The sequence below is a fragment of the Numenius arquata genome, chromosome 8, assembly GCF_964106895.1.
Source record: "Numenius arquata chromosome 8, bNumArq3.hap1.1, whole genome shotgun sequence".
Lineage (NCBI taxonomy): Eukaryota > Metazoa > Chordata > Aves > Charadriiformes > Scolopacidae > Numenius > Numenius arquata.
The window spans coordinates 31554055-31566323 of record NC_133583.1 but is presented as its reverse complement, the minus strand read 5'-3'; the positions used below and the strand labels follow the sequence as shown (position 1 = coordinate 31566323).

The window sequence follows — 12269 nt, the reverse complement described above, 5'->3', positions numbered from 1 at the left end:
ATTACAGGTGCACTTCAATGAATTCCAACTATTATACAAGAGACCCCAAACACCACAATTAACATTTAATAAGGAGTAGTCTGAGATACCAGTATTTGTTCCTACCTCCCCTTTACACGACATGTTTTTAATTCTTGGTCACATTAAGGGTACAAGAGGTCTTTTATTGTGAGCTCCTATTGCACCCAGTTACACCCAGGCAGTCCTTTTTAATTTAGATATAGCAGATAAATCTTACAATAATTTGTAATTTCAATAGTCTCACTAGCCAGAATTGAAATTTCAAAAAGATTTCACATACTAGTGACTGCAGATACCAATCCTGGTATTGCTTTGAAACAAAAATTCAACTCAAAAATCTACCTGTGATCTGAAAATACTAAATCTTCAAGTAATCTGTCTTCTGAACTACAATTGTTCACCAAACAATTGCAGGCCAAAGACACGTTAGCTGGAGGGAGCCTCTGGGGATGATCTAGCCTGCCTCCTGCTCAATGTGGGTGTACTGCCAACACTAGGACAGCCTAACTCTCATTTTGTCTAGCTAAGTCACGAAAACCTCTAGTGATGGAGATTTTACCACCTCCCCGGGCAACTCAGTCCAGTGCTGCATTACCCTTCCAGTGAGACAAATCTTCTTTGTGCTCAATAAAGACCTCCCGAGCAGCAATCTACTGCTGCTGCCTCATTATAGCATCTGCCAACATGGGGAAAAGTTTGACTCCATCATCTTTGTAATTCCCCTCTCCATTGCAGTAGGCTGCCTTATATCATCCCCTAGCCTTTTCTTTCCCAGGTAAACAAGCCCTCATCCTCTCCTCATGGTTTTCTCGTTGCAGATATCATCAAGAGCTACTGCTGTATTATCAGTAGTGTAAGACGAGTATGTCTGACCACTGATATACAAAGGCGTGTGTGCATCTGTATGTGTGGGCAAATCACAGAAACATTTCAACACCTGCACATTTGGTTTTCTCCAACAGACCTTCAAATCACTTTGAGCATAATAAGCATTTTAAATAAACTATGTTGTGTCAAAATGGAAAAGGCTTGCAGACAGACGTACAGATACATTCTTTGGCATGATCAAAGCAAATACAAAGGTTCTTAATCCAACAGGATTAAGCAACATTTTACGGGCCAAATCTGTTTTGCTCCTTCACAGAGCAGCTGCACGGAGCCACCGTACCCTGTGCGCTGCTGTCATAAGATTTAACCAAACACACCTGAGTGAAACCACGTTTGTCAAGAATATTATAGACTGGTTATAGGTTGGTAGAATTTGCTCAAAGTGAATGTCCTTTTGGTGTGGATTGAACCATCAGATCTACACCCTTACTTTAATAAAGGTCTAGTGACAGTGACAGCCAGCTGGGGCCAGCCCTCTCTCCCATCATCTATGTTTTGCAGGGACAGAAGTCGAGTACAGCTAATTTTGAACACATTCGCAAGGCAAGCCTACACAAGCTGTGTTTGGGACAGGTGACAGATGTTGCCCACAGCTGCTTCCTGTAATACAGAAATCAGCAAACTGGAGACAAACAAGGTGTCCTGTTCTTTCCTATGCAGAACACCGACAAAGCCTGGTGACTCAGCCAGGCTGAAGTATGTGACTTGTTAATCTCTCAGACTCCTAAGAATTAGGCCATCACAACAAAAGATGACTTTATCTGTAACCTTTTAGTCTGAAAAATCTCCCATCTCTTTCACCTCTTCAGGAAGAAAATGCGGTTTATCTACAGTTGGACAGGGTGGTACATAATTTCATGCAGGCTCCCTTTCCCACAAAAGGTTGGAGCAGGTGATCTTTCAAGGTCCCTTCCAACCTGGGCCACTCTATGATTCTACAGTATTCCAAGGAAAGGGCTATTACTCTCTTCTCATAGTAGATGCCAGGTTAACTGTTGGAAAAGACAGCAAAGCTCGTATTTGGTCTGGCTCAAGGCATACACAGCAAGCATCTCTAAACCAATTTTCCAGTCTCATAATTGCCTTTATCTTCCCACACTTTCAGTGTTCCTTTTGAAACAAAATGTATCCTCTCGCTTTTAAACAAGCACAACCTTCAATCTCTCTCTACTTTTCCTCATTCTGTTATTCTTGGTGCCTTTACATTCTGTTTTTCCCTCTTCCACACAATTCACTCCTCCTTGAAACAGCACAATTCCCCTCACTGTACACACTGGAAGGTGGATTCTCTCTGTCCTCACATTCATTCTCACTCTTTTTGATGAACAACCAAGTGAGTCCTGCTCAATTGTCAAGTGTAAAAAAAATCCCACCAAATCCACAGTTCCTCAGGCTCACACTCATGACATCTTCAGCAAATACAGCAAGATGGCCTGTCTCCTCTCTTCCACTGAGATTTGGATGGTGATGTATTATCAAAAGCCTATTCATACCTGATGCTGGATGTAGGATCTTTCCAGCATATGGGGATTGTCCTCTCCCAAATACTTGAGTAGGAAACAACCTGCTCACAAACACTAGAGCCTGACACGTGCCTGTCCACGGGCAGCACAGAGAAACTGGGATGCCCTGTGGGATGGTGCTGCAGGGGACAAAACAAGAGAAAATCTGTTTTCTGCATCTGAAGGTAGTGCTACATTTAAGGCTGCCCTTCAATTTCTGAGGCTTGCCAGCCAGCAGGCTCCTCAGGGGTGAAAGCTGCTATATTCTCCTGAAGTAGAAAATAAAGTGGAAAAGAAAAGGCCTAATATCTACATACTGCCAAAAAACCTCCCACAAATCTACATGCTGGGGAAAAAGGTACTGTCAAAGGGGAAGAAATGCTTTAGCTGTGTGTGCCACTCAAACTCTGTCCATGCTCCTGCACTTTTCTTGGTCCTGGTATTGAAAAGGTGCCTTTGAAAAAACCCCTGTAATCAATAGATGCTCTTGGGCTTCTCTTGGGGCCATTGCTGGAATTCAAGTAGAGGATGTATAGCACTTTCAAAGGCACTTTCATATATTCTGACCTCTCAGCATAAAAGGTAACAAACCCAACTACAGGGATTCAGATCTGGTGGACTCTGGCTTCATTCCAGTACCTCGCAGGCTACTCAAATTGCAAACACGGAGTAACATGTTTCTCTCCCCTTAAGGGCAAAGAAGACAAAGCTGACCCAATTCAGCAGGAGTCCAAAAGTATTTATATTGAATCATTCCAAATCCCGCTTAGAGAGGGACTGTGATTATTCACTTTTGTGTGCATGCACAATTTTAAATTGGCATTGCTTTAACATTAGTGAAACACGTTCTCGGTTTAATTGAACATAATCTATTCCCTAATGAAATAAACATGTTATCTGGGGTTAAATAAGGCTATCCAGAGTTGACTGTATAGAAAAAAATATAATATTAGGGAAAGAACATACTTAAGGATAAAAATTATTCAAACAAAGAGTGTACCTATTGGTCATCCTCAAAAGACTTGAAAACATTTGCAGTATTTTCTCTCTGCACCTTGTTGGCAGTTCATGCAGGGCCAGTGCTTACAGATGGACAACCTGGGAGCAGCACGAAAAATTCACACGTGCCAGAACTGAGCAGAGCTTTTTGACTTCCATTTGCCAAAGGAAATGCTTTTAAATACTGAATGCAGATATAGAAAAGATGTAGCGATGAAAACTTCTATCTGCAACACTTCCAACTAACTGAAAGTTTTATTTCCTTTTCCTTCTATAGAGAAGATATCCCTGCCAGTGCTAATAGCTGTAGCTTGTACAACTAAAAAGCCAAAAACACCCTTACTTTTCTTATTGTCTAGGTATTTCTCTTAAATACTTATTTCAACACAAAATACACCACTGTTTGGTTCTTATACCTAAATGTAATGATGTGTCTGAGCTTTAAGAATCATCATGTAACTTTTTTAAAAACAGTGGGAATTTTACTGCTTAAACAAACACCCTCAGATAAAAAGATGTAAACTTATTACCCAAACTGCCAGAAATTATGAGACTACGTTCTTAACTGAAAAAGTACAAAATATTTTGTAGGATAAATTAGCTAGGATGCAATTTGAAAAGATCAGTACCGTCTAAATGCAGTATTTTAAGAGGAGTCCAGTGAGAGAATAACTGTAGAAGAATTGTGCCTTCATCCCTCAAGAGACAGATTTGATGGTCCACACCTAATGGGAAAAAGCTCAGAACAAATTCCTCTCAGAACCACAGGTTTAGGGGAAAAGGGATGGAAAAGAGAGACAGGGGGGAGAGTCAGACAGAGAGAGAGCACACAAGCACACACTTAATCAGGCGTGTGGAATAGGTTCAGAGCAGGTTCATCATCTCAGCCAAAAGCATCAAACACTGAGAGAAGAAATCCCAACGATACAACATCTAAAAATAATTCAATCCCACTGAGAATTCTATTCATCTCATTTGGAAGTTAAGCAACTCATCTTTCTCACTCTGCCAAGAAGAAGTTGCCACAGGAGAAGTGATGAATTCAGCAGGTTTTTGTAACTCCCCTCCATAGTTGAACGGGGAAGGTAAAGAAACTCTGACCCCCAAGTATTTCAAACTCAGGGACGGTGGTTGTTCAGGACAGCTTTGGATTTAGGAAATGCTCACTCTGTGCTAAAGATGAAACTGTCTGTCCTTGATCTCTGTAGCACAGCACACGAACTGCCCAACAAATTCAAAGACAGACCAAGTTTGAACTACGCAACTCTGACTATTGCTCTCTACAGGTGCAATGAGTCTTCATTTTGGAGAGACGAGCCCATGCATAATTGCTGTCTTTGTTGTTTCGAAAGTCAATGGTTAATTCAGCCACAAACTAATAAAACTATATATAACACAAATTATTAATTGATAAAATGCAACGGTATTAGCAGAAGTTTCAAGGCACAAACCCCAGGGTAAAATGGGCGACAATAAAGGTTCATCTAATATACAGCGCTGTAGTTTGCAGCACCGTTACCTACATTAGGTATTTCTGGGGACAAACACATTGCCTTTTGGAGGCTTGCAATGCATCTTGGACATTTATAATTCTCGATGAGGAGCACTAATGCATTATTAATAACAGCAGGTGGGAAACTTCATTTACAGAGCAATGAGACTTGTTCTCTCTGAGGGGAAGGACTGGATGGGTACAAAGATAACACTCAAGTGACTATGGACGACAGCAGAACTGCCTCCCAACTACTGGGTGTTGTTAGTACACGAAGCATTTTATTTCCAAAGTTGCTCACAAGCAGCTATCAGGAAAAAAAAATAAAAATTGTAGCCAAGTGAAAATGCTCTCCTGTGCCAGTTATGTTGTAAAGCTGTGGGAAGCAAAGAAGCAGGGGAAGATAGCCAGGTCATAAAATGGAAAGATACAGCTAGCAGGATATTCCAGGGATTAGGAGCAAACACAGTGAAGTTTACTATCCCCTGTAGAACAACAAAATCCCAACATAACTAGCAAGGAGGTGAACTTTGCTTATGAGCCCAGGAACACTCATTATTAAAATATTAGCAGTGACTGCCTTTGAAAAGGCTCTCAGCTACTCACACAGTAGAAAAGCAGCTGAAAACAACTACACATCCACCTTGGCGGTAATGTAAAGAGCAAGACAGTGACTTACAACAGTCAAATTCCACCATCAACTCATCAAAAAAGCCTGCATTATGTCACTGAAGAGGTGGTTTGGGCAAAGGCAGACAACAATAAAAAACATGTTTGAATGTAAAAACAAAGGATAAAGCACAATAAAAGTAAAGTGGTATTATGTAAATCTGCCATAGCTTTCACACTAATGCACCTCTCTCTTCTGAGCTTCTCATCGCAGCAAGAAAACTAGAACAAAACGAAACTCCAGAAGTATAAACTGATTAAAGGCAGACAAGAGGGGGATTTACAAATGATATCTTTTAAAGACCGACAATTTATTTTGGAAACAAAAGCAAGAAGGGATTATAGATGTATAAAACAAATAGAATGGAAATTAACTAAGCTCCTCATGTGCTCCCTTACATAAGAAAACCAAGGCACAATTTAACACGAGAGGCAGCACATTTAACTGATTGTCAGGAGACCTTTTCTATTGCTATCTATAAATCAGCCCGTAGAATCCTCTACCACAAGATATTATACAGACAAATTTTTTCAGCAAGATTAAAAAAGGATTATGTGTTTATATAAGGAAGAATAACATATGTAGCTGCATTAGTCAGGTTTAAAAATAACAAGAGTGAGCAATTATCATGCTTCAGGACACAAGCTGATCAACAGCAAGGATCAGGAAGATATTTTTCCCCTGATGGGACAGCACTGCAGATTTGGCCAGATAACAGTTTCAACTTTCCAATGAAAAATTGTCTGCTGCCACAGGAGGGATGCAGAATAGGATGAACAAGTTTAAGAACAGTAATAAGAAAACCAAGGAAAAGGAGAGGATATCACAACAAGAATGCACAGATAACAGATCTATTAATAAGATGTATCATAAGATTGCATGTACTCTGCATGATATGCAGTCAAAACTACTAAAGGAATCAAATTTCCAAGTCACTGGGAATCATACTAAAAAATTCATGAACAAACAAGAGCTACCCAATAGCTGGGGAGAGCTACATCAACTTTTCAGATCCCAGTTCAGCAAGGTGTTTAGCATGGACACGACTGGGAGCAGAGCCTGGGAGCCTTCATGGGAGGTGTCCACATCAGGCACTAGTGTAAGGAAAAGAGCATCCTTAAAACCCCGTATCCAGGAATTAAAGGAATAAAGGTCAGAAGTCTGCCTAGAGAACAACAAAATAATGGTGATAAATAATAAATATTATAAGAAACAGGTTGCCTGATTCTTTCAGAGTGTTTAACCAAAGAACAGTTATTGGGTGCAGCTGGTGGAGTGGAGAAGTGGAGTGGAGTGGAGAAGTGGAAGTACGTGGAGAAGTGATGGCCTCCAGCCTACACCACCCCGACTCAAGTGGCTGCATTTTTGTCTTTCCCTCATGTCATGAAGGAGGCAATAATTTTCATGACCCTGGCTCTTCAGCCCCCTGGCACACAGCCAGTAAGCAGCCCAACACTTCAGAATACCTTTTGATAATACAACATACATACTAATTAGAAAAATTAATGGAAATGAGCTTTGTCAAAGCTAGTAACAAAAACCCGGGAACTGGCTGCAGGATATCTAAAAAGAGTAATTATGACAAGTGATAAGGTATCAAGGTAGAAGAAAGGGTCCAATGGGATGTGGTGGGGATAGTGGCATGACTGTTTCTGTTTAACATCTTTGTTAGTGATCTGGAAGAAAAGTTAAACAGAACACTAATTACACTGAGCCATATTAAATTAGAAGGTGAAGCAAGGGCCAGGGAGGACAGAGAAATAACACTAAGGGTTGTGAGCAATTAGGAACTGATAACACACATTCCTGTGAACTTCAGTACCAGAACTTGGAGAATCAATTGAAGGGAATTAAAAACAGAAGAGCAAGAAAAGTGATAAAAGGGCCAGAAGGACTGATTTGCAGAGGATGCATTAATTAAACTCTGCACAACTTGACTAAGCCGTGATTTGGAGGTGAAGAATAGAATGAGTAGGTACACATTTAAATAATATTAAACCAAGGATGACAGGAATGTGACCAGTGTTTAATTGCAGGGGACTTAGATAAAGTTAACTTTACACTAAACATGAGAAAAGTGTTCCTGCTGTTGAGATCCACCAGACGGTGTCACAGACTGGATATACCCATCTCAACTCTAAAGTTTGATGTAATGAACAAACCTGTCCTGGCAGAAAGATATTGTGAAGGTTATAGAGCCTATGAACAGTATTACCCAGAATTAAGCTACAGATGAGAACTTGGTGAGCATCGTGGACGTAGCCAATCACACATTTATGCCTTGTGACACAAAACATCTGTAGAATAATAGCAAGTACACCTAAGCCATCACATCACAGGCAAATGATAAAAAATAAAGGCAGATTCAAACAAATGTGTTACGATAAGAAAAGAGGGGAAAGCGGAAGGAAAAATGCTAATCTTAACAACAGGGAGGACAGATTTGAGCACAGCCAGTTTTTCATGAAGGATGCCACGATGCCTCACATTAGTGTAAATCAACAATCTCATCTCTGCGTTGGCGCTGACGCAGAATTAAAAATATGTACTTGTATGCCGTCAGGTCACATGGCCAGAAAAGATCAGACTTGTCCTAACCTGGCAGCATGACGGTAGCAGAGCAGTGCTCTGGAGAAGCAACAATCTTGCTGACTGCATAAAAGATGAGGCTGGGCAGCCGCGAGATCTCATCAAGCTTTGACCTTCACTTAGGTTGGCTGCATTGTCTTCTGTTCCATTTAGCAGTACTCTTAAAGAGGGAAGAGGCAGACAGTATTTCTATAGATCCAATTATACTCTTGACTAGAAACAAACCAAGGAAGGCAATCTGTAAGTATCAGTCTTCCCATCATCTTCACACAGGGTTGCCATAAAAATAATTTTATTTACTTTGAAGATTGTGTTCCGGCTTTCCTATCTCATTTGCACTTGTTTCTTTGCCTCTTTCTCATCTTTTTTTTTTTTTCCTAACAGCCAGCAGACATGGATGAATCATATATTATTTGTAATAACAACACATTAAAACCCTACCCCAAAGAAGCCAAAATTGGAGAGCGCAATGTGAGTCTGAAGAGCGGTTTAGCAATTCCTCTCTACTGCAGGAGGTTTGAAGATGTTGATAATCTCATATTTACCCTGCTCCCTCAATTCCAAGGGCAGAGCAATCAGAGAATATGGTAGGTTGCCGCAGTGCTACCGGGGCTCAACAGTGCAACAGTAGGGAACAGGATGCACTGAGACTGAGACACTCTGCCAGGACATAGTGTGTGTGGGAAGGGAAAAGCTGGTTTCTCGCCCACCTATGCGTCATGATACCTACTTCTAGCCAGTTCCGTCTGCCTTACTATTTGTTCAGTCAAATAATATTCATTATTAAAAATATGACTTTTCCTACATATGCGTATCTATAAACAGCACACATCTGTCTATATGCAAGAAGACACACACACACACACACGCTTCCTCATCTCAATTTTCCTACCTTTTGTGCTCTTCCGTTCTCTCTCAATATTCCTCCCAGAAATTGTCAAACGGCAATTAACAGCACTGAAACTACATGGAGATTAATGTTTTAACTGCAGAAAAGAATATTTGGGGAAATGGGAAAGAAGAACGCCTTGTGCTGTGCAATGTCAGCATCAACAGAATCCACTTTATTCCCCTTGGTGGGAGATAACCAGAATAAACGCGATACACGTGCTGGTCCACGTACCGGTTAGTCCGCAGAAAGAGTACGTTTATAACTACTGAAATTCTACTTTCACACAATAGTTAATTTAAACATACATCTTTTCATCCAGTGCACACGCAGTGTGGAAGGTAGGAAGGCAAATGTCCTGAACTTTACACGTCAGCCCCTTAAAATAAATCCTTCATTGACCACTGCCACCGAAGAGACTACTTAAAAAATGTCTCGTCAAGGAAATGTTCGCTTAAAGGCCATTATGTTGTTATGAATCAAAATTCCAGATGCTAAACAAATGCCAATTAGCAGTATTAAAAAAACAGATGCCTTGTTCTGAGTGAGTACCACTGCCTGGCGTTTGAAAGGAAAAAAACCTGCACAGAACATGCTGGAAGCCACTGTCCTATTGAGAAGACAGCTTTTAAATAGCTTTTCTGAGAGGCAAACTTAAAAAGCTGTAAAAGCAACTTATTATGAAAGTCTCAGCATAATTTTCCATCAGTATGGAAGAAGGTTAAGCTGTCCCCTGCCTTAAGCTGCTTTCTGTTAGAAATCCAAGCAGCGAGCAGAAGAGGTATGGCACAGAGTCAGGTCCATGGGAAGGATAACTGAGACAGCACTACACTGCAGCTGCCTATAACCTCCAACCTGTACTGTAGGTGTCAATGTTAGGAAAAACAAAAACGCAAATTCTCTTATTATTAATCTCCTTTGTATGCACAATAAATCCCTGTCAAGTAAAGACGACCTCACAAACACACAAATCTAAAGCCATCACAGGCACCCCTTACATCCTTCACTTGAAGCTCTTCTCAGACCACTGATCTGAGACTTCCATAAGGCACCCAAGTCATCTTACCTACTTCTGAGAGCTGGGAAATTCTTAATATAAATCAAAGGAAGAAACACGATTCCTCCCCATCTTATCATTCACCTATTAGATGTGTGCCAATCCACAAAGTCAGCAGGGTATTTTATTTCAGAAGTTTTGGCTTGAGCTCATCTGTATTCTTAAGCAATGTGACTTCTAATTGCAGCTTGCTCTTTTTAAACAGATCCGAAGTTGACATGTTTTAAAACAGGGTGATCTCAGCCTCCACCTGCACTGCAACCTGCTAAGAAGTAACAGCATATAAATAGGTTACTTAGATCAAAACCTATAAAGTCAGAAGCCTTGTCCCTATGAGAAAAACGGGAGGGTGCATTATGCTCCTGGGTATACAGGTGGCCAGGAAGACAAAGAAGCATAATACCAGCTAAACGTGGCACAAGTTTTTTTGCTGGTTTATGCCCAAGAAAGGCAGCCACATACTGCTTCCTGAGCCCGTTTGCCAGTCCTAAAAGCCCAATACTCTGCCAGGGAAAATAAGAAACATTCTGCAAAGTTCTTGTTTTGAAAGGGAGCAAGAGCTGAGACATATTAGAGAACTATTACAGAATCATTAGAGAAACATTAAAACATTGCTTAAAAGATAGGATCGACATTAAAAAAAAAAGTACAAAAATGAGGAACAAATTAAAAAAGGAGGCATATAAAAGATACAAATAATCATCAAACATTTCTGATATGTAGCTTACAGTCATTAGACAAAGACGAGGACCATGTATGTACGCATCTAAAGGCTAGGGCAATTACTTATATATGAAGAGAGAAGACAGAGAATTTCTTATATAGGAAGATGAGAATAGCTCGGACTTTTGAAGGTGCTCAGAGTTCAGAAATCCTCCTGGAACTGTGTGGACCATGGGCTGAGCACAAAAATCTCAGAACTTGACATAACAGCATATTCTTGTGATTGGCATAAATTCACTGGCAACTAGATCAACACCCCTTTTCCCCTAAGCGTTACCCAGAAAACAGATTATTGAAGTGATGGAGTTAGTTCATAGAATAACCAAGGTGGGAAGGCAGCTCTGGAGATTGTCTAGTTCAACCCCCCTGCTCAAAGCAGGGTAAACTAAAGCAAGATCCTTAGGACCATGTGTCCAGTCTGCTTTTGAATATATCTCCAAGCACAGACACTCCACAACCTTTCCAGGCAACCTGTTCCACTGTTTGTCAGTCAACCCCACGTGAAAAAAAGGTTCTTCTTGTGCTTAAATAGAATTTCTCATATTTTAATTTGTGCTCATTGCCTCTTGTCCAAAGAGCCTGGCTCTGTCACCTTTATTCCCTTCCATCAGGTATTTATACACATTGCTAAGATTTCCCTCTAAGCTTTCTCTTCTCAAGGCTAAGCAATATATTCTGTTTTAGCTACTGCTACTTCAGATAGTTTTTGAACCAGAGGAAAATGTGATTCGCGGTCTTTCAATAGATATTATAAGTTCAAGTTTTGTTCTGACAAGAAAGACTTTACAGAAGAAATATTTTTCACACTGAGGTTAGTCAAACAAGAGAACAGGTCATCCAGCAAGGCTGTGCAATCTGCATCCTTGGAGGTTTTCAACACCTGTCTGGAGAATGCCCTGAGCAACCTGATATAAGTTGGTCCAGCTTTGAAGAGGGGAACAGATTAGAGATTTCTGGACGTCCCTTCCAATCTATATTATTCTATGACTCTGAAAAGGGACAAAGTATGGATACCCAGTATATTCACTACTTCCTTGGTCCCTTTTTCAATTTCAATAAATCATGGGTTTAGAGGTTGCTTTGAACATCACATATTCTGTACACTCTGACCAACCTCAACCCTTTTATAATTTAAATAGCTCTCACTAAATCCTTGGCTGTTTTATTTATTTTTTAAATGATACAATGTAGGATTTAGTGAAAACCCAAGTTTCACACACATTTGTATCCAAAGCAAGCTAGGAAGTGTGCTTAAAAGAGATGAGTGCTATCTAAAGCAAAGCAAGAGCATATACACTAAGGAACAGAAATGTTAATTGTATCCATAGAGAATATACAAAAAAACCCCAACGTTCACTAGATAATTCTTCTCCTGCTTGTCCCCAGGTTTTAAAGTAGACAGATTACTTGCCAAAAATATAAAGGGGAATGAAAATATT

At 40.3% G+C, this 12269-nt stretch overlaps 1 protein-coding gene across 2 annotated transcripts in view; it reads right to left on the bottom strand.

The window, feature by feature from the left end:
* The window catches only part of RASAL2 (RAS protein activator like 2), a 133756-nt gene that overhangs the window by 43076 nt on the left and 78411 nt on the right, over positions 1 to 12269 (bottom strand). The gene's annotated exons all lie outside the window — the stretch shown is intronic.